The following is a 20,717-nucleotide window of genomic DNA, read 5'->3' on the forward strand; positions in this document are numbered from 1 at the left end:
TTATACAGAGAAGACCTGCTTACCTCAGTGTTAGTGCCCACTGATGAAAGTGTCTCCCCAGCCAGCACGTGGTTTTCTCTCTCATGGTAAAACAGAACCTATTTTTTAAAATGGATCCGACAGGTATTCTTACATTGCTTTTTTTTCAAAAGCAGTGCTAAGGTTAAGTATTTTGATTAAAGTATATGTTTTAAATAGGTTCCTTACCTTTGTTACCACTAGCACACAGAACTGCTAAAGGGAGCAGTTTTTACAAGTTCACTTGCATCTCACAGCCTGGAGTATCTGTGTGTTGGTGTACTTTGGTCATGTTGAACAGTGAAGCTGGACTGGCCAGCTTACTCTTCTGCCTCCTTGAGTTCCCAGGCTCCACGCAGCCCAGGGCAGCAAACTCCAAGTCACTAAAATGGCCTTCTGATACTACTTTTTACAAATCATTGAAACAGTTCTAACTAATCTTCATTGCAAATGTAAAAAATAATCTGTTTTAATCAAGGTAGTTGGACCTACTTTTAAACATTTTGTTGTTTATCATTATCTATTTCACCCTGTTTGTTCTTATCAAATGTCCCTTCCAAATATTAACAAGTGCTAAGACTACAGTGAGATGTGGCCCTATGGATTTTAATGCACATGTTGGAAACACTGCAAACCAGGTAAGTTCAAAAAGAAAAAATGGCCTTCTTTGGCAGAGACTATGTCAAGTGAGCTAAACACCAAAATACTGTTCAGTCTGAAAGAAAAACATATTTCCTTCTGCATTTAGGAGATACAAGTTAAGGCTGTGTTATTCTAAATGGGATAAAAGGGTTTCAAAGAGAAAGACATTCCTTCCTCTTTTCTGTCAGTTTAAGTCTTGAATGATTCCAGTGAAGTGACTGAGGTTACTTAGTCTTTATATCTCTGTAACTGAAGGTCGCTTACCAATACATCTCCTGGATAGTTTAATTGACAGACACGTCTTCTACTATTTGGTTCAACGTTTCTGTACCTCTGCTGTAGCCAAAAATATATTAATTGGGAACTAACACCTCCAAATTGGTCAAAGTCCTTCTGTCCCAGAAAGCAATGAATAGCTATATCAATGATTCACCCTGTCCTTCCAACAAATATTTATAATCATCTCCTTCCCAGCTCCCCAGATAGATACAGTGGATGGGATCTTCTGTGTTGATGGGTAAAGCCTTCCTGTTTTAGACAACCTTGCTATATAAACCCTTTCATTAAATAATCAAAATCCACAGCTAATTTGCTTGCCTGTTTCCACCACTCCCATGAGAAAACTTTTCCAGAAGTCTACACCTGTATTGGCTAAAGCCCTCCCCTAATTTTGAGCTTATATATTAGGGTCACAAATTGAAAGTACAAAATTAGGAAAAAAAATCAATAAAATCTCCAAAATAAAGCTGTACCCTTCTGTCTCAGGACATTATTAATGGGCGACTAAGTAAAATTATGTTGTAAGGAATGACTGCAAAAATGCCCCTTGCTCCAGCATGTATTTCCTACTTCGATGTTTTCCAAGCCATACTGACATCATTTACCTGGAGTCCTGCCTAGACTGACGCATGCAGTTTCTACTGTCATCAGTGAGAATTCCCATCATGTATCAGGGCCTCTGTACAGCCTTGTACTTCTGAGACTGCCAGTATGGCACAGTCAGGGTACCACTGGAAGTATGGGCACACTTTTCGTTGCCTGGTATGTGCCAGAACTCTCTTCTGACTCTAGAGCTGGGATGCTTGGGGACGGGACTCAAAGAGGGGACAAATCTCCAAACATCTGCACTGTAGATGACATGTTGATACCACTGCAGAGTTACTCTTAGAAGAGGAGGAGGAAATCTGGTATTGAACAAACTGAACAAGTGTATTGGGGTGCTCCAAAACAACAGACAGCATTGGAACTTTCTCCAAGTAATAGCTATCTCTCACATAGCCAGTAATGCTCTTTTCTTATAAAATTCCTTGGATATATCTAGGCCTCACTGCAGAAATTCAAAGGCATTGGTATGAACACCAGGATAAATGGGAAGAAAAAGGTGCTGGTGTGGCCTTGCACTCTATTGTTTTCTACACACAGAAAAGTAGTATGGCTCTTTGAGGTGATGGTAGGAAATGTTTAAGCCTTGATCCATTTCAATCAATTAGGTAAATGTATCTATCTCTTGCTATACCAACCAGAATATACAAACCTTTCTGACATAGATCAGGGACATCAGTGACAAGGAACAAGACATACCATTCAGAAATCAGATATTTAATGGCCACTAATCCTATCATAATAGTTACAAAATAATGTAATGATGAGCCTGAGTAAACAAAATATATGAACAAAAATGGCAAGGAAAAAAATGCAATTAGAGTCTTGGGCTTGATCCAACTCCCTTTTGCTGTGGGAGTCCTGATAGACTATTACCCCTATGTAATTAGAGGTTTAGGCTTAATCCAGTTCCCATTTCCTTTGTGGGAATTGGGATAGGCCCCTATGCCCTAATTTTCTGCTGTCTTGGCCCTTGTATATACAGCTCTGTATAAGCACCTGTTTCACCATGCTGGTACTCTGTACCATATTAGGAATGATGTTTCAAGACTCAGGTAAGAGAATAGTGCAAAATAGAGCATCAATACCTCTTTTGCACTCACTTTGCATGGACCTAAATTATTAAATGAAGCAATAAAAATTCAAGTCTTTATTTTTATTCAAGATGCTGGAGACTGAAATACTTTTATTTCTGTTACCATTAAAAAAAAATTCCTGGTTCTTTGGAAAACTATGTGAAATGCTCCCACTTCAGGAAGATTACTTCACTTAACAAATTAAGTAGACAGAAAAACTGATGAGTATAATCTCTCACTTTGGCTCACCAGACAGCTCAAAGTGCCTCTAAAACACTTACTAGGGATGCAATTTCCAAACTTGGCATCAAAAATCTAAAGGTTTGTATTTCTAAGCATAAGGCAAAAGCAAACAAAAAAAACCTCTCAAAACCAATCTTGGCCATATTCTGCACTCCCCTAAGAAAAAAAGGTCAGGTTTCTCATAGTGCTGTAATTTTGTTTGGGTTTTTTGGGGGGGGTTTGTTGTTGCTGTTGTTGTTTTTGTTTGATTGGTTGGGTTTTGGGGCGGTTTTTTTGTGAATGAGAGAAAATAGAATCAATTTTGTGCAAGAATATGGACATTATTATCTTGATAAATTAAAATACCTTTCATGTTGGCAATCATTACTAACCCTGATGTTGTCATAAGCACTCAGCGGTCAGCATTCTGTACACTAAGAATATGTTAAATATCTGCAAACTAGTAAAAGCAAACTTCCCTCATATACACCCTTCTGCACAGAGTTATTCACCTCTCCAGATCAGACCAAAGCAGGTTAACCATGTCTTCATGAATGCATGCATACACAGATCATGGACAAGCACAGCTCCTGACTCGTACATGTAGAACTCAAATGAACTCAAACATGTGCCTTGGCAAACACAGCTAAATGGATATGGTTATGACTCACACTGCCTTGGAAGAACTGGTAAAATGGATTGTATGTATGTCCAGACAGACACACAGAAAAATAAATGCAAAACACTTCATCAACACGCAGACACACATGGAGAGGACACACAGTTACACTCAGACAGCATATACATTATGAAGGCATTTGCATCCTGGCTACATAACCCCCCATTACTGTCTCTCTGCCCAAATCAGCCTGGAAATTTATCTGAGCTTGAACATCTTTTTTTTCATAGAGAGACCATGTGCACATGTTTCAAAGCTAGTGACTACACTAAATGCATGCACACTTTAGTGTGTACATACCAGCACTCACACATATTCCAGAGAGAAATCCCTATTTTCCAGAAATAAAATCAGCTCTTTTCCCCTGCCAGGCTCTTTCTCTTTATAAGCTGCTGATGTCTTTCAGCAGTAAGTGGGAAGGGAGAAGCAAAAATATCAGCTATTAAATAATAACTACTTGGATTACATTTATAAAGATCATTTATCCCCACTTTACTTCTTGAAGTTTTATTTCAAAGTATGGTTTTCCATCTACAGCCTTGTCATGAAAGATCTGACTTTGAAATCTAAGCATGGAAGAGCAGAAATAATGAATCCTTTGGTTAGTACACATAAATTTGAGCTAAAGGAACTGTGCTGATGCCTTTCCTCTTGTTACTGATTCAGTGCCATACGTGCATATATCCCAATACAGGTAAAAATATTAAAAAACATTGGTTCCTGAGAAGCTAATATTCTAAATTAAACTAATCCCAAACATACCTTAGGGAGCATGAAGAAAAGGCAGGAATAAAGTAGGGATGCTTGAGCAGCGCAAGGGTGTTCTACAGAAGACAGCCAGTGGTTGCTGTTTGGTTCCACATAGTCCTCACCATTTTATTTTATCATCCTTTTCAATCTGTTATCATGGACATTTCACTGGTAGATCTCCTCTGAAAGGACTTGCAGAAGAAATCTGTTCTGAGGAATCTGCAGAAAAAGACAGTACCTGAATAGCAACATTAACTGAGAGTTGGTGTAATAATTTTGTGAATAGAGGCATCCAGGAGTCAGTGCGGAGATGAGGAGAATGAAAGGAGAGGACAAAGCAAGGAAAACAAGTTAGAGGAGCTAAGTTAAATTCTTTGCAAAGCGAGACTTATGGTGAAGATTGAGGTTATCAATGCCCTTTCTCCTCATGATGGTATAGAGGTCACATCAACATATTTTTCTCCGCAAGACATTGGAGCACTTATTGAAGGTCTCCTATGAAAAGTCTTCGTAATAGAAGACTGGTACCACTGGGGAGGTTATAAGCATTGCTGACCTTCTTATAATTACTAGTCAACACTCCAGCTGTTGTGGACGCTACTGGACAACCACAGTTAGTCTCACTGTAGTAGGACTGTACAGTCCCACAACAACTGGCTGCTTCTGTTCCAAAGGTAAACTGAAGGATAAGCCCAGACAGAGAAAGAGCTTGACAGGTGTAGTAATGGCACTCAGTTTTGACAATAGGTATGAACTCAGGGCTCACCACGTGTTATTGACAAAGCCACATCATAGAACTCTTTGAAGGTTTCTCATTTATTAAACAGGGAAAAAAGTTTTAGGTTTTTGTTGGAGCCTTTTTCTTACTTTTTTTTTTCTTCCCCATTTAAATGGGCTTATTCCTCAATTAACCTTGGTAAAATGTTTGGGGATCTCCAAGCTAGCAGCACTACATAAGTAACAAGAAACAGTCAGCAGGAGCTATAGTATTTAAAAAGAAAAATGCCCACACACATTTCACTGTCTAGCTCACAGTTTATACTAGTAAGTCTGTGTATGGGCTGGTACTCAGAGCTGTCAGTTAGTATCATTAGTCAATATAGATATATACTGTCCTATCTTAGTCAATATAGATGTATATTGTCCTCTCAGATGTATAAGTCAAGTTTCTTCTAACTCCCTTTATCACCGGTTATTAAAACCTGGTGCTTAAAGGAAATTACTTGTGAAAGCAGACAAGTTTTAGGGATTTCAATGATAAATCAACATTTTAATTGTATGTATGGATATTAAAAATAGATATACATGTGTAAATAAAAAGAAAACTTAGTGGATCATACTGACTGTCAACGAAGAAGGTTGTTGATAGCTTTTAAAATTTTAATAGAGCTTTTAAATATTAGCCTTTTCCAGCAGGATGCACTTGTGAGATGTACTGTCTGATACGCCCTTGGCCAGAATTATCCTTACACACATTGTGCAGTTCACACACATTATGCAGTGTGCTGTAAGCTGATTATTTTCTTGGCTGCAGCCCACCCTCTAAGCCTGGGCATTTCAGAGGAGAAGGAATTCCTGTACATATGTCATTTGCAAAGCACCACAAGATCCTCTGGGTTGAATGTACACTGATAGCTGTACACAAAAGGAGATACAAATAATAGAAGTGTTTTATTTCTGTAGCATTTGATTGGCTAAAAAGGGCTAATCTCAGAGAATTTAGTCTTCTTGAGCTGTGAAATAATTCCATGTATGTATGTGTGGTAGTACACGTTACAACACTTCCACAGTGTAAGTTTTGCTGTTGGAACTCCCTCACAAAATTTCTAGGTAAAATTATAAAGAAGATATATGGTGGAACAGACTGTAAAGCATAATTCTCACACTGCTTGGTTTGGGGAGTCTTTGAAATACCCTGGAGAAAACAGGGAGACATCTGCGTAGGATGTTCTCAGGAAGGGTTCAGCACAATCCTAGGGAATCACTGAAGATGCAAAGAGTTTTTCAGTCTTGGTCATTGCATTTAAAAAACAGATGAGCTAAGCAAGTCAAGGAATTACATTTCTGTTAAAATTGAAATCTTTCTAAGGTCCCTAAATTGTAGTTATATATTTTTGATGCTTCTTGAAGATATGTACATGCTCCTAATTTCAATCCTACTAACTTAGCAGTAAGGAAATTTGCATCAATATCTTCCTGTCTCGGTAATTTAATTCCCCTTTTAAAAATAAATTCAAATTAGCAACAATAAAAGAAAACACAAAAACTCCATTGAACTCAAGTAGTTACCATAAACAACTCCCCCAAACCAATCAGACACTGTGCAAAGTCATTGTTTGTTGAGGAAAGAAATCCTGAGAAAGGGGACCAGCCCCTGTTCTCACAAAAACCTATACTCTAAATCCCAGTGCCTGAAAGAAGAATGGGGGCAGAAGAAGGGGGGCACTTGATAACAGGACAAGGTGTACTAACACATCCCATGTGGGGAGAAGGGCTACGACAAAACGTGGAACATTTCAGGCCAGCAGCACTGACGTTACCAGAGTTGCTGGGAATGCTTTATTCAGTCTCATCACTGAACACTTTAAAAAAGAAGAAGCTGAATTGAGTCGTGACAGGCTTAAAGACACATGACTGCCTCCAAGCACAAATTTCTTACCAATTTCAGTAATCATTTTGTAATAAGTTTTGTCCCTCTTTTCAGTCTCTCTGACTTTCAGGTCATCATCTGCCTTCTGCATTGCAGTACAGGTCACCAATCTACAACAAACAAAACTCATTTTCTATTACTTGTTAGTTTTCATTTTTTTAATTACTGTGTACTAGAAAAGCTCTGATTTTGTTTTGGATAGCAAATCATTCAGAGGAAAGCTGAAATCCAAAAATATAAACAAAAACGTATATTTCAGGAAGAAGTTCAATGAAATATCTCTACTTCAGTTGGTTTATTTCTAAAGAAAATCTTAAGCTAGAAACAATTAATTTGCCCTTTTAACTATTATTTCTATAGCCAGACAGATGCAACTGAGAAATTATTTGTGAGGTACCTATTGCAGAATGTGGTTTTGCCGTATTTCCATTTCACTGGTCTTGAATGTGAAGGGTTTCAAAATTCTTTGTACTTTTTAACTGTACAAAATATAAAACCAAAATCTGTCGTATTACAAATTGCTTTTGGAATACTGTGATAGATGGGTAGACAACATAAAGTAATTTTAATGCTGTTGTACCATCAAATTATAATGGAGGGATACTGTTTTGACTATGCAAAGGCAGTCATTGTATACTTGAGAACCAGAAGAAATTTTAGTGAAATATGAAACTATTTTAGTAATATAGTGCTTTAGAAACTCAGTCTTAATTAGGCAATTGTAGAAAAATAAACAGCTGTGTCAGGAAATTATATTACCCCCCCAACCCAGAAAAGGAACACATGAAGAGCTCCATGTCTATACATGATGGGATCTGTTTTCCAGTCACTACTGAAATGAGGCTGAAATTGCACAAATAACCTTGTAAGGAACACATTTGAAGTAGCTATGCCAGCTAAGCTACCAATCTGAAATCAGTCCATGCGCATATGGACCACAAGTTGCAAGCACTATTCATGTATCCTGCATGAAATGAATCTGTCAGTCTCAATTCATGTCCCATGTCTACATCACAAACACACACCCTTATAAATGACCTTTCTTGTTGGGAATTTCAGCAAAGACATAAAAGGAAGAAGACGACACAGGAAACAAACCTCCTTTGAACCTCTAAAGCATGTCACAGATGAGCAGCATGGCAGAACTGATTCTCAGGGCCAATGAGAAGGGAATGTTGCCGGAATGGGCCCTCGTAAATCTTGTAACTGCAGCAGATCATAAATCACGAGCTATGAACTGTTCTGGATCTACCTGTGGTCTGCAGAGGAGTTTAAACTAATGCCTGCCAATAACCGCATTTTCAAATATGTACTAGGATCCCTGATGCTAATGCGTAACAGCCTTCAGAAGTGAATTTTGGTTCAAAGTTCAAATTGCAATCCATCTTTTTTAACATATCCAAGCATAAAAATTTGAAATTTTGTTTAAAAAAAGCCATCTAGCTGCAAATTTCAGATTGGGACCAAGCCACTCATACAGATTTGGGGTTTTATTCAAATTGTGTCACAGCTCTGGGGTTACATTTCTGCTGTTTGGGGAACTGGGGGGTCTGCACATCTAGACAGACTTCTTCCAATAAGAAATACCAGAAGTTCAAAAATATCAGAAGGCGTCTAAATATTTGTAAGTAGAGTCATGTGTTTTGGGTTGTGAGCTGGCAAGATATTTCCTGCAATGCATTTAAGTGATTTGTCTTCTTTTTTTCCAAAATGTCAATGAGCAGATATATTTTTCACAAATTACTGAAGGAGTAATTGCCAACATACTTCTGCCCATGAGATTGCTCACAAGCTACTCACCAAAATGACTGGTTTAGGTATTTTAGGAATTCACCACTCATAGATTAGTATTTATAGTGGGTTGTTGGTCACACAAATCACCTGACATCTGTTTTTTACCCTTGGCTGGTAAACTTACAACCCATCAAAGGCTTCCCTAAGAACTGCACACAAACTTCCAGTTCAGGCATTCATATGGATACAGAAATGCATCATTGCATGTGACAGTTTTTCCACAGAATATCATCTAATGAATGTTTGTGGAAAGTGAAGGAATTGCCTCAATTACCATCAAAACAAATAGTTATATTCAAACAAAAGTTCACATTTTTTTTCCAACAGTCATCAGTCTTTATGTACTAACCTCCATTGACAGAATACATTTCCAGATTTTACAAATGAATAGACCATTTGTTAAAACTACTCTAAAATTCTCAGTTTAGAACATAATAATCCCAGTGCTGTATATGCAGTAGTCCTTCTATCCACAGAAGCCCTATACATACAGCATAAGAAATACCAATGACTACTACTTAATACCATTTGAAATGTATCAGAATTTGGTTCCATCTGCCTTGTGCATGCCCCCCTTCAAGAATGTGTTTGTTAATCTCAATACGTTGTGAACTCAATGCCATACCTTCTAACTTTCCCACAGGTTTCCCATTGATTTAATCATATAGTGACGTCCACACTACTGGAGGATCCTCCATAAAAATATAGCACAGCTTTCTGAATAGTCCCCAAACAACAAAATCCAGTTCACTTTGCTAACTCATTGAAATAAGCAGACTAGCTCCCATGAGTTAAGCAAACAGCATTTGTCCCACAGAATATTTCACTCAACTATCAGTCTAACAGAAAGCCTCAGAATAGCAAAAATACCTAAGATATTTTGTTTACGTATCCAAGATAGCTCTAGGAATAGATACACTCATTTGAGAATGTAGACACAACCTTAACAGACTACAATGAATCTCCATGGTCCTGTATCATCACTGATTTGCCCAGGACATACCAGCATTTAATTAAAATATTGTCTTTTATTTCAGATTTTGACCTGTAGATTTGTAAAATATTATTAACAAGAAATTTAAAGTCTTCTCAGTTAACAAAATAATCACCAGAAGGAAACCTCTTCCCCTTGGCTAACACTGTGCCTCCTAGACCACAGCTGACAAATGAGTCAGTGAGCAGAAGCCCAGTTAACATGCCTGGCCAAATTCAACCAGAGCTTCCATCAGGCTCCACAGGATGTTTCAGAATGAAGATGTACCTTGAAAGATTATACTGGAACAAAATAATTCTGGTGATCTTCTGAAGAGCCTACAAGGGATCAAAGCAATCTGAATGCTCAAATCAAGAACTTTTGACCAAGTGCATCCTTTCAGTAGGACCTCCATTACAGGTTTTCTGTGGATCGTGGCAGCAAACTACGAGTTATAAAAAAATACCTGAGAAGGTATTAAGTGATTTATTATCTGCCTTCAATACCTTGGGGCTTTAGCAAGGGTTTTATAATAGATAATGTCCTTTGTGGTGGCATTAGAGTTTCTGGCAACAGTGGCACTGGAACTATGGCGAATGTGGCACAGGAATAAAAACAGCAATGCCTTTCTGGCCGTACTGGTCACTCTCCCAGTGCACATCCTTGCTGCCCGACTACATTACAAAAGAAGCTGACATTTATTAATTAAATAATATTTATAGAATCCCTTTCCCTATCCTTGGGGAAATACAAGTTCAAACACAATCAAATACAATCACAACAGCAAACTATTAAACAGATGAAAATAGTAAGCCATTCCAGCATTCATCAGAATAAAATCTCATGTTTAAGTGAGAAGACAAAGGGATTGACAAAGAGAAGGAACTACAGCCCTTGTAAAAAGGATCAACCCTTCCATCTTCTTACTGTGGCAAAGGCACCCACAATTCACCTGCAAGACTGCTGGCTACACCTTCTCTGAAACATGAAATGGTGCCAGGGACACTACTGTTGGCATCTCTTCTCCAGTTTCTCGAAGATCCCTGGCATGGCTGAGGCCAGGACCAACCAGCACTCTCTCAAACAGCTTCTGAGTGAGGGCTGAAAGCTACCACGAGCCAGGGACTGTTCTCAAGAGACATTTTGCATATGGCTGTCCTGTCTTGGGAGATCAAGACAGCTTAGTAGTATGGATACTGGATGTATTGTGCCAGTTGACCTCAGTGCCAGAGAATGGTCCAGGATGCATATAATTCACTAGCATGGACACAGTCAGTGATGTGAGCCTTCAAGATACATGGTGCCAGGTCTGAAGTGTCTCTCAGTGAGCTGCCAGTTTCCTTTTCTTTAAGGATTTTAAAGCTATATCCCTAGGGTTTGAAAGAATGCAGGGAGATAGGTGCACACTCTGTGGCAACTTTAATCTCCTAGATGGCTTTTGAAAATAACTGTATGTTCATAGTTCCTTTCTCTGCCAATCTGATAACATCAGCACAGCTCCCAGACTGCAAATGTTTCATGGCTTGGCACCACGAGCAGCCCAAACTCTGTGTATACAACTAGTAAAGACAGTGATACAGTTCTAGGGAAGCTGGGGATGGGTGGTGAAAGAGAGTTTCAGAAAATGCGTTTTCCGTGCCCTTGTTGGTGGCCAGAAGCCCTCCAAGTTTTACAGTTTCCCACCATTACCCTAGCAGGCTTCTTCCCCCTCCTCAATAAACCCTTGATGCTGAGAAGAGCTTTTGTCCCTAGAAGGCCTAACAAAACTGAGATGGCTGGAGGCCATTGCTGAGTGACTTTGGGTACTCTGTTTCTGCAGCACTGACAAAGACAGGGAAAAGAAGATGTAGAAATGCATATAGGATTGGGGTGAGCTATGTACCACTGGGATTTCCTAATCGTCCCTGCAAAGGAATCATTAATAAACAATATAGACATTTAAGACATAATTTCCATCCACTGGAGCAAAAAAGCATGCAGACAGGACAAGAGGAAGTATTTTTCAAGGCTGACATTTCTCTGATTTTACCCAAGAACAGAACCTCTGTAAGAGCAAGTACATGTGAAAGCAGAGAAAATCAGAAGCAAGGCACAAGCCTTCCCTTGCCATGGGGACAGGCCACCATAACCAAGTAAGTGTCCAATTTCTGAATTTCTAAAACAGTATATGGAAAATACGAAGTTTGACTTATTTTGATTCACTCATGATAAAACATGTACAAATAACTGTGCCCATTTGTAGGCACCTTATTTGAATGTTTACATGAGATAAAGAAATACATACTATGCTTATATTACTAACTAAGCTGTTTTACACATATATATCCAGATGTTCCTTATGGCTTGTACTTTGCAAGTGTATTTGATAGAAGAAGATGGAAGAGAAGGCAACAATTCATGTTGAAAAGACAAATAAGTCTCTGCAAGTAACCATGTCGGTCAAAAAAGTGACACTTTGCTGCTCTGTTAGGGGGGACAAAGAAAGAAGTGTTACCCATGAACAGTTACCAAATGCAGGATGCATATAATTCACTAGCATGGACACAGCCAGTGATGTGAGCCTTCAAGATACATGGTGCCAGGTCTGAAGTGTCTCCCTTATGGAGAGTTACGGTATACCTCAGATCTCCTGCCCAGGGAAGTACCTCTGTATTATAAAGGTTTAGTCATAATACACTATAAATATTTATTCTAAAGCAAAGATGCCAGTTGAGTCAGTTGTAACCAGACTAGCGATTTCTGTAATATTTAACCACTGATGACCCTGCTTGGGTTTTTGGAATACCTTTTGTTCCTGTGATGCTGCTACTTTTTTCAAGGTGGGCAAAACTCTGCAGTGAGATCAAAGTGATTATGGGAGACGTTCTCAACAACAAGCAGGGGACCAGGAAGGAAACTGCAAGCTCAAGCAGCAAGTATGACCACTAAATCTAGTAGAGACTGACTAGGGAGTGAGGTAAGGCCTGACAAAGATGGCAACCAGACAAACTCCATGATGGACACCACCATGTCATGCAGTATAAAACTAGCAGGCAGCAAGTATGATTTCCATCACCTAGCATCCAAACCTGTGTTTAATCTAATGAATAACAAAAGCCTGTGTTAGGAGTTTTTAAGAAAGAACAGGAAAAGGAAAACAATGAGCTCATGCCTTCTGACCTTGCTTGTTTTTAGCTTGGTTTCCTATAGCAACAAGCCTTGTGATCATGCTGTGTGTGTGCATGTGTGTGTACATGTGCATGGACAAGACACACAGAAAGTGACCATAAGGGTGGTCAATAACTGCTGAATGTGCTGGTAGTCTGTACTCAGTCCTGGTACTTAAATACAGGTCTCAATGGTAACTGAGTTTGCACAAGTTTTGTGGAAACAAGTGGCCAGCAAGACTTACAGAGACATGTAAATGTCCCAGGTTGGATGAAAAGGCTGCACTGTGACAGCGTGCCTTATTAGGCACCAGAGAATCCACACAGGAGAGGGCAGCTATGAATGGCCCAACTGCAGGAAAAGCATCCATCAGAATTTACAGCAAGGCATGAAACAATGCCAGGAAACCAGCTTTGTCAACTCTGGTGCTACTGTACATAAGACACTCAGGCAACATTTCTTTTCCTATTTTTCCTGGTGAAAGGTAACAGGGACATCCCCATTGCTGGTCTTCAGGAATCTGATCCTGATTAACAACAGGGAGACAACAACTTTCAATTTGGAATTTTTTTAGACTGTGAATGTCAATAGCCTCATAAATGAAATGTCTTGCAGGACAAGTAAGAATCAAAGATTTGATGATTGTCTTCTGAAACAAAGGGCTAAGAAACATCATAGGCAGCTTAGCTGGGTCCTCTAAAGACATCTGAGAAAAAAAACAAGTGTTGACTTGTTGATATTGTTAAGTGTCTGCCAGATAAATGACAGTTAATTTCTGGTCAGTGTGGTTCTGGAAGACCCACCAGAGCCTTTCCACTTATCCTTGTACACAGCTTTCTGACACAACAGGCTGCCTTCTTTCTTCTGCTCAAGAATTTTTAAAAATGGAGAGAGACCAAATCACTATTCCAGACAGGACCCTTCAGAAACGATCAGAAACCAGGATATTCAGATGGTATCACCAAGCTACACTCATAAAAGAAGTGAAAGTGAATAAATAAATGTGTGTATGCCAATCTCCCCAAACTGATAACCAGCTGCCTAGGATCAGTCTACCCAAAACTGTGCCTGCTTGTTGAAGCCTCCATTTTGCTTAAATATGTTTAATGTAGATACTACATACCATTTGAAAAAGAGATGTCTGTCCAGGTTTATACTGGAAAGCTGGGGGACCCTGGAGGAGGATCTGGAAGTCCTGCTTACTAATGCTCTGTTTGAATCACAGAACCTAGCAATGCATTTGGGCTAGTCATATTTACAGGACAGAGGAGCAAAGCCATTACACAGCAGTTTGAAGAGGGCATGATAGCCAGTATTTCTGTCACTCATTTTAGCAGACAGTCTTCTGTAGTATGAAGTTCTGCATATGAGTAAATTCCCTCTTCCCTGTAAAAGCCAAAATTGCCATTTGTCATTGCTATGTACAGTTCAATAGCTATCGTGTTTAACTCCAAAGAGACTGCTCTCTATGCCTGATGAAATCATCTCTCTATACACTGGCAGATCAATTTGGGATCCTCTGATCTGGAAGTCACTCCAGAGTCATCTGAAAATAGTCTTTTTGGTTTGGTTCCAAGTCAGATGTGAGATGTTAAAATCTTCCCCCTCGATGCCATCAGGCAATATATGTCTGAGCGCAGAATTTGACTCTCAGAGTTTTTCTTAATTTCACTACTGCAAAACCAGTATTTTTAAAAAACTTAATTGCCATTTCCTAGGTAGATATATTTGTCATATTTGTAGGCATGGCTTCTAAAACATTGATTTGTCGTGTTTCCTTATTTACCATTGACTATATCCACAGATCCCTTTTCTCTCATTGCACAGGCTTCTGACTACATTATAAATATTCTCCAAGTTGTGAAATACTCTTTTTATGTACCTCTCTCCTTCTGCTTTTACACCATACCCCTCACCTCTAAAACTGATACTGATCCCATTAAATTAAGTAAGAGCAGTATCAAGAACCAGGCAAGTAGCTTTTTCTTAGATGGTTTTTAATTTGTGGCTGCAGTTTGGAAGGGGTGTGGTGAAGGGGAAAAAAAGGCCTAACTAACCAAAACAAATTTCTTAGTGAAAAAACACAGCAGTCGTTAACAACTTTTATATAAAACCCAAAAGGCTGTTAATCTTATAGAATCTTCTAAAAGCCTTTTGATCCCCGACAAATTTTAGAAAATGATTCCTGCTTTTGCAAATTTTTCAACCAGGTATCATCAGATGGGAAGATTTTTAGATGTTTGAATGGTACCTAAAATTTAACTAAATCAGGACCAAAAGTTTCAACAATCACAATGATTAGATTTGATTAAGATATCAGGTATTTAGGTTAATTTTATTTTAGGTTATCAAATCAGGCAAACAGCTTCATTTGTGTCATGTGTCCCAAAGAGTCCGTTTCATTAAATATACTGTCATATTTCTTGATGATCCTGGCAGGCATGTGTAATTAAAAATAAAACTTGGTATCTGTAGCCCTTCCCTATCATCTCCTCCATCCAAATATCTGCAGGTCCCAAGCCTGCAAACACATACTTGTTTGAGGAGCCCTGCTGGATTAGACTACTAACAAAATTAGACTTACTCATACGTACAGAAGTGTTTATAGCCTCAGACCTGAACCCCCAAGCCTGCAAGAAAGACTAACCCAAATACTGACTGCTCAAAACAAGACAGCTTTAGTATAGAGTATTTAGTGTTTTGGGTAATGAAGGTAAAGTTACAGAGGGGAAATTCTCACTTGAAAGGCAAGATATTTCTCAGGAAAATATTAGTAATGTATGTAGAAATAGAGGATTAGAATCCTACAGAAATGAAAACCTATTTCATATACTGTCCAGAAAAAACAGCAAGTAAAATATCAAATAAAAAGCAATAATTGGGATGGTCAACAATAAGTGACAAGTAAATAAATTGTTAATCAGTAGTTTAAATGGAGGGGAAAATAAAAATCCAGCCTTTGTTCTCAACAGCAAAATGTTTTTATATTTTTAACTTCAAAATTAAAGAGAAAAATATGACTGTTACCGTGGAGTAAATACCAAAAGAGGATTAACATTTATTTTTAATATTCATATTTACTTAATAACATATATATTAACAGATGAGACTGGTAAAATGGCAGTATGCTGCTCTGACAGTTGGTTTTTTTTTTTCTGACCCAAGCTTGTTTAACATTTAGTTTCCACTACTACCACAATGGAATTATTTTCCTTCCTATTCGGGGTTACATTCATATAAAAAAAATCATCCTAAACCTGCTTTTTTAGTTGTGAATGTGCAGAAGAACTTTTGTTTGCACATGACTGAGCCAAAACCTGCTTCCTTTCTGTATCTGAATTGACCGTATGAAGCCAATGGGCTAGGTCCTGCTTACATGTCACAGCAGCAGATTCATGGGATGGGGCAATATAGATTTGACTGTTACCTAAACACGCAATTAGTTTTTGTTTTATTAGCTGTAGCAGCCATTATGCACTTTATATATCAATAGCCCCCTGATTAGCTGCAGCAAGAACAACAGAGTAGAGGTTTAATTTTTTTTTTGTTTATTCTCAGCTTCATTGTAAATTTGAATTTTTTTTTTTCCCAAAGAATGCAAAGGAATAATACTCTGGCTAATTTTTAATGCAAGTTTCTGCTCTGGCCACTCAGATAAATCCTTTCATTTACTGGAAACAAGACTGTGGTAAATGTACAAAAAGTGAGTTACATTAGGCCTTAACACACACGGGCTTGGAAACTGTATCATGCCTAACAGACATACTTATCTTTCACCCCCCTACAAAGCATTCTCGTGCTTCCATGTTGGACCCTTGAATAAGCAAATACAAAGTAAAACTTTCATTACAGCTTACTCATACTAGGCAAATGTGCTTCTAAAGCAACTACTTAAAAACATCTTCAAGGTCTCCATTACAAAACTGCCTAACTTTAGAATAAATAAAAAAAAAGCTGTTAAAATATTCCTTCAAGTAAGAGGTCAAGCCTGCATTCATCATGCAGCCAGAACTCCTAATTTCAAAAAGAGCCCCCTAGTACTTTCGATATCTTTTTGATCTTTAACTTTTCTTTTTAGCATACACTTTGCTTCATTTTTGCTCGTCCTCGCTCGCCAAATTAGCTCAGCCCTTGACACAACAGGCACTGAGGCTGGCTGCTGGCTCAGCTGACCAGTATTGGCCACCACAGCTCCAAGGGACTTCACACATGTTACACACGTGCCTGTTTACAAGACTAAAACCCTCTAAAGTTAAAAACTGTCTGGGACAAAAGATCAGACCCACATATATTCCATTTTTCTTTTGACCCAGATTTTCTAACAGGCTGAGCTGCTGTTGTGGCAGGGCGGTGGGTAGACCAGCAGAGCACTCTCTGGTGCCAGAGCTGCAGGTGGCCCCAGCAGGATGGTGCATGTCCCCTCTCCTGCCCACTCACCCAGTCTGACACACTGCCACAGCCTCACATGTCTGCTGGACTAAGAGAGTGGAGGACTGGCTGCACACATGGGTTTCACCCTAGGCTGATGCTTATAGCCTCAGACCCGAACCCCCAAGCTTGCAAGAAAGACTAACCTGAATACTGACTGTTCAAAATAAGACAACTTCAGTTTAGAGTATTTAGTGTTTTGGGTAATGAAGGTAAAGTTACAGAGGGGAAATTCTCATTTGAAATGCCAAATGCTCACATTTCATCGTGCTCTATTAGCACAATTTGCATTGTTCAGAATGCCGTTAGATCCAAAATCTTCTATTCCCTCCACTGAATTTCTATTACTCAAATTACATACTGTTCAGGGCTGCTAGAAATAACAGAAAGCAAGCTGACTTGTTTCCTTCTTGACACCTTTTCCCAAAACTCCGTTAGACCTAACTGTGGTTACCTTTTGGATACCAGAAAGCAGTACCTCATTTATTCTTAAAACTGATAAAGAAATAAGTGCTGTATAGTTTGGGGACCATCTATAATGTTAGAAAACAATGGCCTGAAATTTCAAACTTGCTTGTCTGAGGTTAGGCTCCTAAACTAGGCAGCAGGAAAGGCAAGCCGATACAAAAAAGCATTGTAAATCAAAGAACAATTATTTAATGTAATGCCTATGTTACATACAGATACTACAGCCACCTATGAAAGAAAACACTATTTTTAGCTCCATAATTAAGCAAGTGGACTTGGTTAGGAAAATTTGGATAATGAAATTAGCAGGTATTGGCCCATATTTGCTTTACCACTATGGAGTGGGGAAAAAAAAATCTCTTCTGATGTGTTAGACACTTCAGATATGTGTTCTTAAGTTCTCAGTCCTTGTGCCAGAGACATTACAGTCTGTTTCCAAATAAAAATCGTGACATGAAGTGATCACCAAAATAATTTTGACCTTCAAGGACAAATTAAAATGGAAAAAACCAGCAAAAATTCATCTGCCATTTTCCCCATTGAAGGTTAGATGATGGCTGTCTCCCAGATATAAAAAAAATAAATACTTGAGCATAAAGAGGAGACCACTGCAACACAACTCTTCCCATGTACTAATTCATGGACATGTGCCTACCTAATACATGCACAAAGCCACAGTAAAACTACACAAAACATATGGGGTTTTTCTATATGATGATACATGAATAAAATTTACATAGCTACACATGCACACACACACACGGAGAAATCCTGACAGCTGTTACCCTCAAATAAACAAGGCTACTGAAGGGACTGATACAATTCCTATTCGGTTAAAAAAAAGCCCTTAATTTCAGTGGGATTTGGATCAGATTTGGTTAAACTTGGTAAGGACTAGGTATGCACTTTATAGACGGGTATGTTCAAACATATTTTCAAAGCAACTCTTTGTGAAATCCCTCTCCAACATAGCTGTTTCACTGTATGGGAGAACTATACTGCAGTTTCATGAACAAATTAAAATTCTATTATTCTAACCAAATGCCTTAAAAACAAATGACCTAGGGACAGATTAATTTGATTCTATTTGTTATTTTAAGTTGCTATATTTTTCCTGTATTTTTAATGCACTTATGCCTACATACATGCCCATATACCTAGTCCTCCACATACAGAGTTCTATTCTACCAGTTCAAGTCTATACAAGAAATTCCTCTAAAAGGAATGAGCCAAAAGACTTATTTAGTTAATAAGAGTGAAAAGCAATGACCATTATTTAATTGAGACAATGTTAGCTAAAATTTCATCTACAGCATATGGGGAATACAGGGGGACATGCATATGTGGTACCAGTGGGTTACATGGGTGTTAGACAATGTGGGGGCTGGGAGTGGACAGACTGTGGACTTTTATACATCAGAACACCCAAATTAATCTGAAAAGACAAAGATTAAATGCAATGTTACTTTATGCACAATGTTTTCTTCCATTTCAACGTCATCAGATTTTTCTGATTGTTTTTCTAAGATTGTTTTTCTTGCATGTAATATCTGCTTTTTAAATTTGCGCAGCAATTAAAATACCCAAACCATGACATTCTACTGTACATAAATATATATAAACTGAAAAAAATAAACAAAAGGGATGAATATGCCTCAAAAGAAGAGGTCAAATAACTTCAGAATAAGAAATTATCACTCTTGAACAAGGACTTTTTGTATACGAGTCTAAAGGAGTTTTACTAATGGCCTCACTGTAGGAGCAGAACTGACTCCATAATCTCACAAACCATATGGGAAAGTAAATGAAGGTGTTATGCAAAAAGATATAGTATAGCAGGTTACAAGAGTTTCTGCAGTCATGTTCATTTAGGAATCTGTAAACCTATTGGCATGACAGTACTTGGTAACATTTTGTTTACTGAGTGCTATACTGCAGGATCTCCATTCTCAAATTGGGAGCTGCATTATACATATATTTTTTAAGCCCATTATCTTGAGAAAGGCTTAGTATGACTGTGAATAATCAGAGAAGGAAACAAGCAAGGTAGAAATGGTTTGTGTGATATAAGTTTGGAAAGTCTCTGTTCAGTTGCCAGGCAATAATTGTTAGTGTTATAAAAAAAAATTAAAATTAAAAAATTAAAAATAATGGATAAAAGAAAATACCCCTACTCTTTTATTTTGACAACCTAATCAGAAAGGACCTAGAAACCAAAATATTCCTCTCGGGCTTTGAATAGTCCCTCTGCCCTGGAGTAGACGTAGCATGGGGCAGTGAATTAATAAAGCCAGAATATCTATTGCTAATAGGTTTACCAAGCATGGGAACAGATAGCCAGTAACACAATGCCAAAACTACATCCTATGGAAACTGTTCAAACTGACAAAAAAATAGACATTCAGAGACCAGGATCCTTCAGGGAGGCTGTAAGGTCTTTATCCCACTTCTGTAACTGGACAATTAAAAGTAAAGCAAAATTCAGCAAGAGCTTGATTTTCAACACAAGCAAGATATTTTTACCCATTGTGAAAAGGATGAGAAAAAAAACCTCAGATGCAGTAGTGCAAAACAAAAGGCCTTTCCCTGCAAGCATCTGTGTCTCTTTGCAGCATTTACTGCTGTGAGAAGCCCTGTTGTGGTCAGGCTAAGTCCTGTTAGAAGTCTGCTTGGAAGAGGAAAGCCCTTGCTGGATCAGGATGTAGTTACTTTTCTCAAGAAACAGCTGCTGGGTTTGCAACCTACGTACCAAGCTTTGAATTGCAACAGACTGCTGGTGAATGCAAACAGCCAGAAAATATTTTCTTGACTAAATAGTTAAAATTGGTATTAAAAAAAACACCTGAGTGGAAATTGCAGAAATGCAGGCAGTCACTGGTCAATAAACATTATTTTTTAAAATGTCCTCGACTCCATGAACTGTGATATAATAAAATAATCTGCCCTGTACTTCAGCATAATTAATACTGAATAGGCCTTTAAAAAGTT

The 20,717-nt window shown here is 38.3% G+C and overlaps 1 long non-coding RNA gene across 5 annotated transcripts in view; it reads right to left on the bottom strand.

Moving 5' to 3' along the window:
- The window catches only part of LOC121672407, a 52,509-nt gene that overhangs the window by 24,472 nt on the left and 7,320 nt on the right, over positions 1 to 20,717 (bottom strand). For 4 of the 5 annotated variants that reach the window (XR_006018870.1, XR_006018871.1, XR_006018867.1 and 1 more), the window contains exon 2: positions 4,282 to 4,488. This is a non-coding gene — a long non-coding RNA (uncharacterized LOC121672407). Of the gene's footprint in view, positions 1 to 4,281; positions 4,489 to 6,928; positions 7,030 to 20,717 lie in introns of all 5 variants that reach the window. The other variant, XR_006018869.1, reaches the window with a different exon arrangement.

This window comes from Corvus kubaryi, unplaced genomic scaffold (assembly GCF_017639235.1).
Source record: "Corvus kubaryi isolate FWS band 111438036 unplaced genomic scaffold, C.kubaryi_AGA036_p1.0 61897, whole genome shotgun sequence".
Lineage (NCBI taxonomy): Eukaryota > Metazoa > Chordata > Aves > Passeriformes > Corvidae > Corvus > Corvus kubaryi.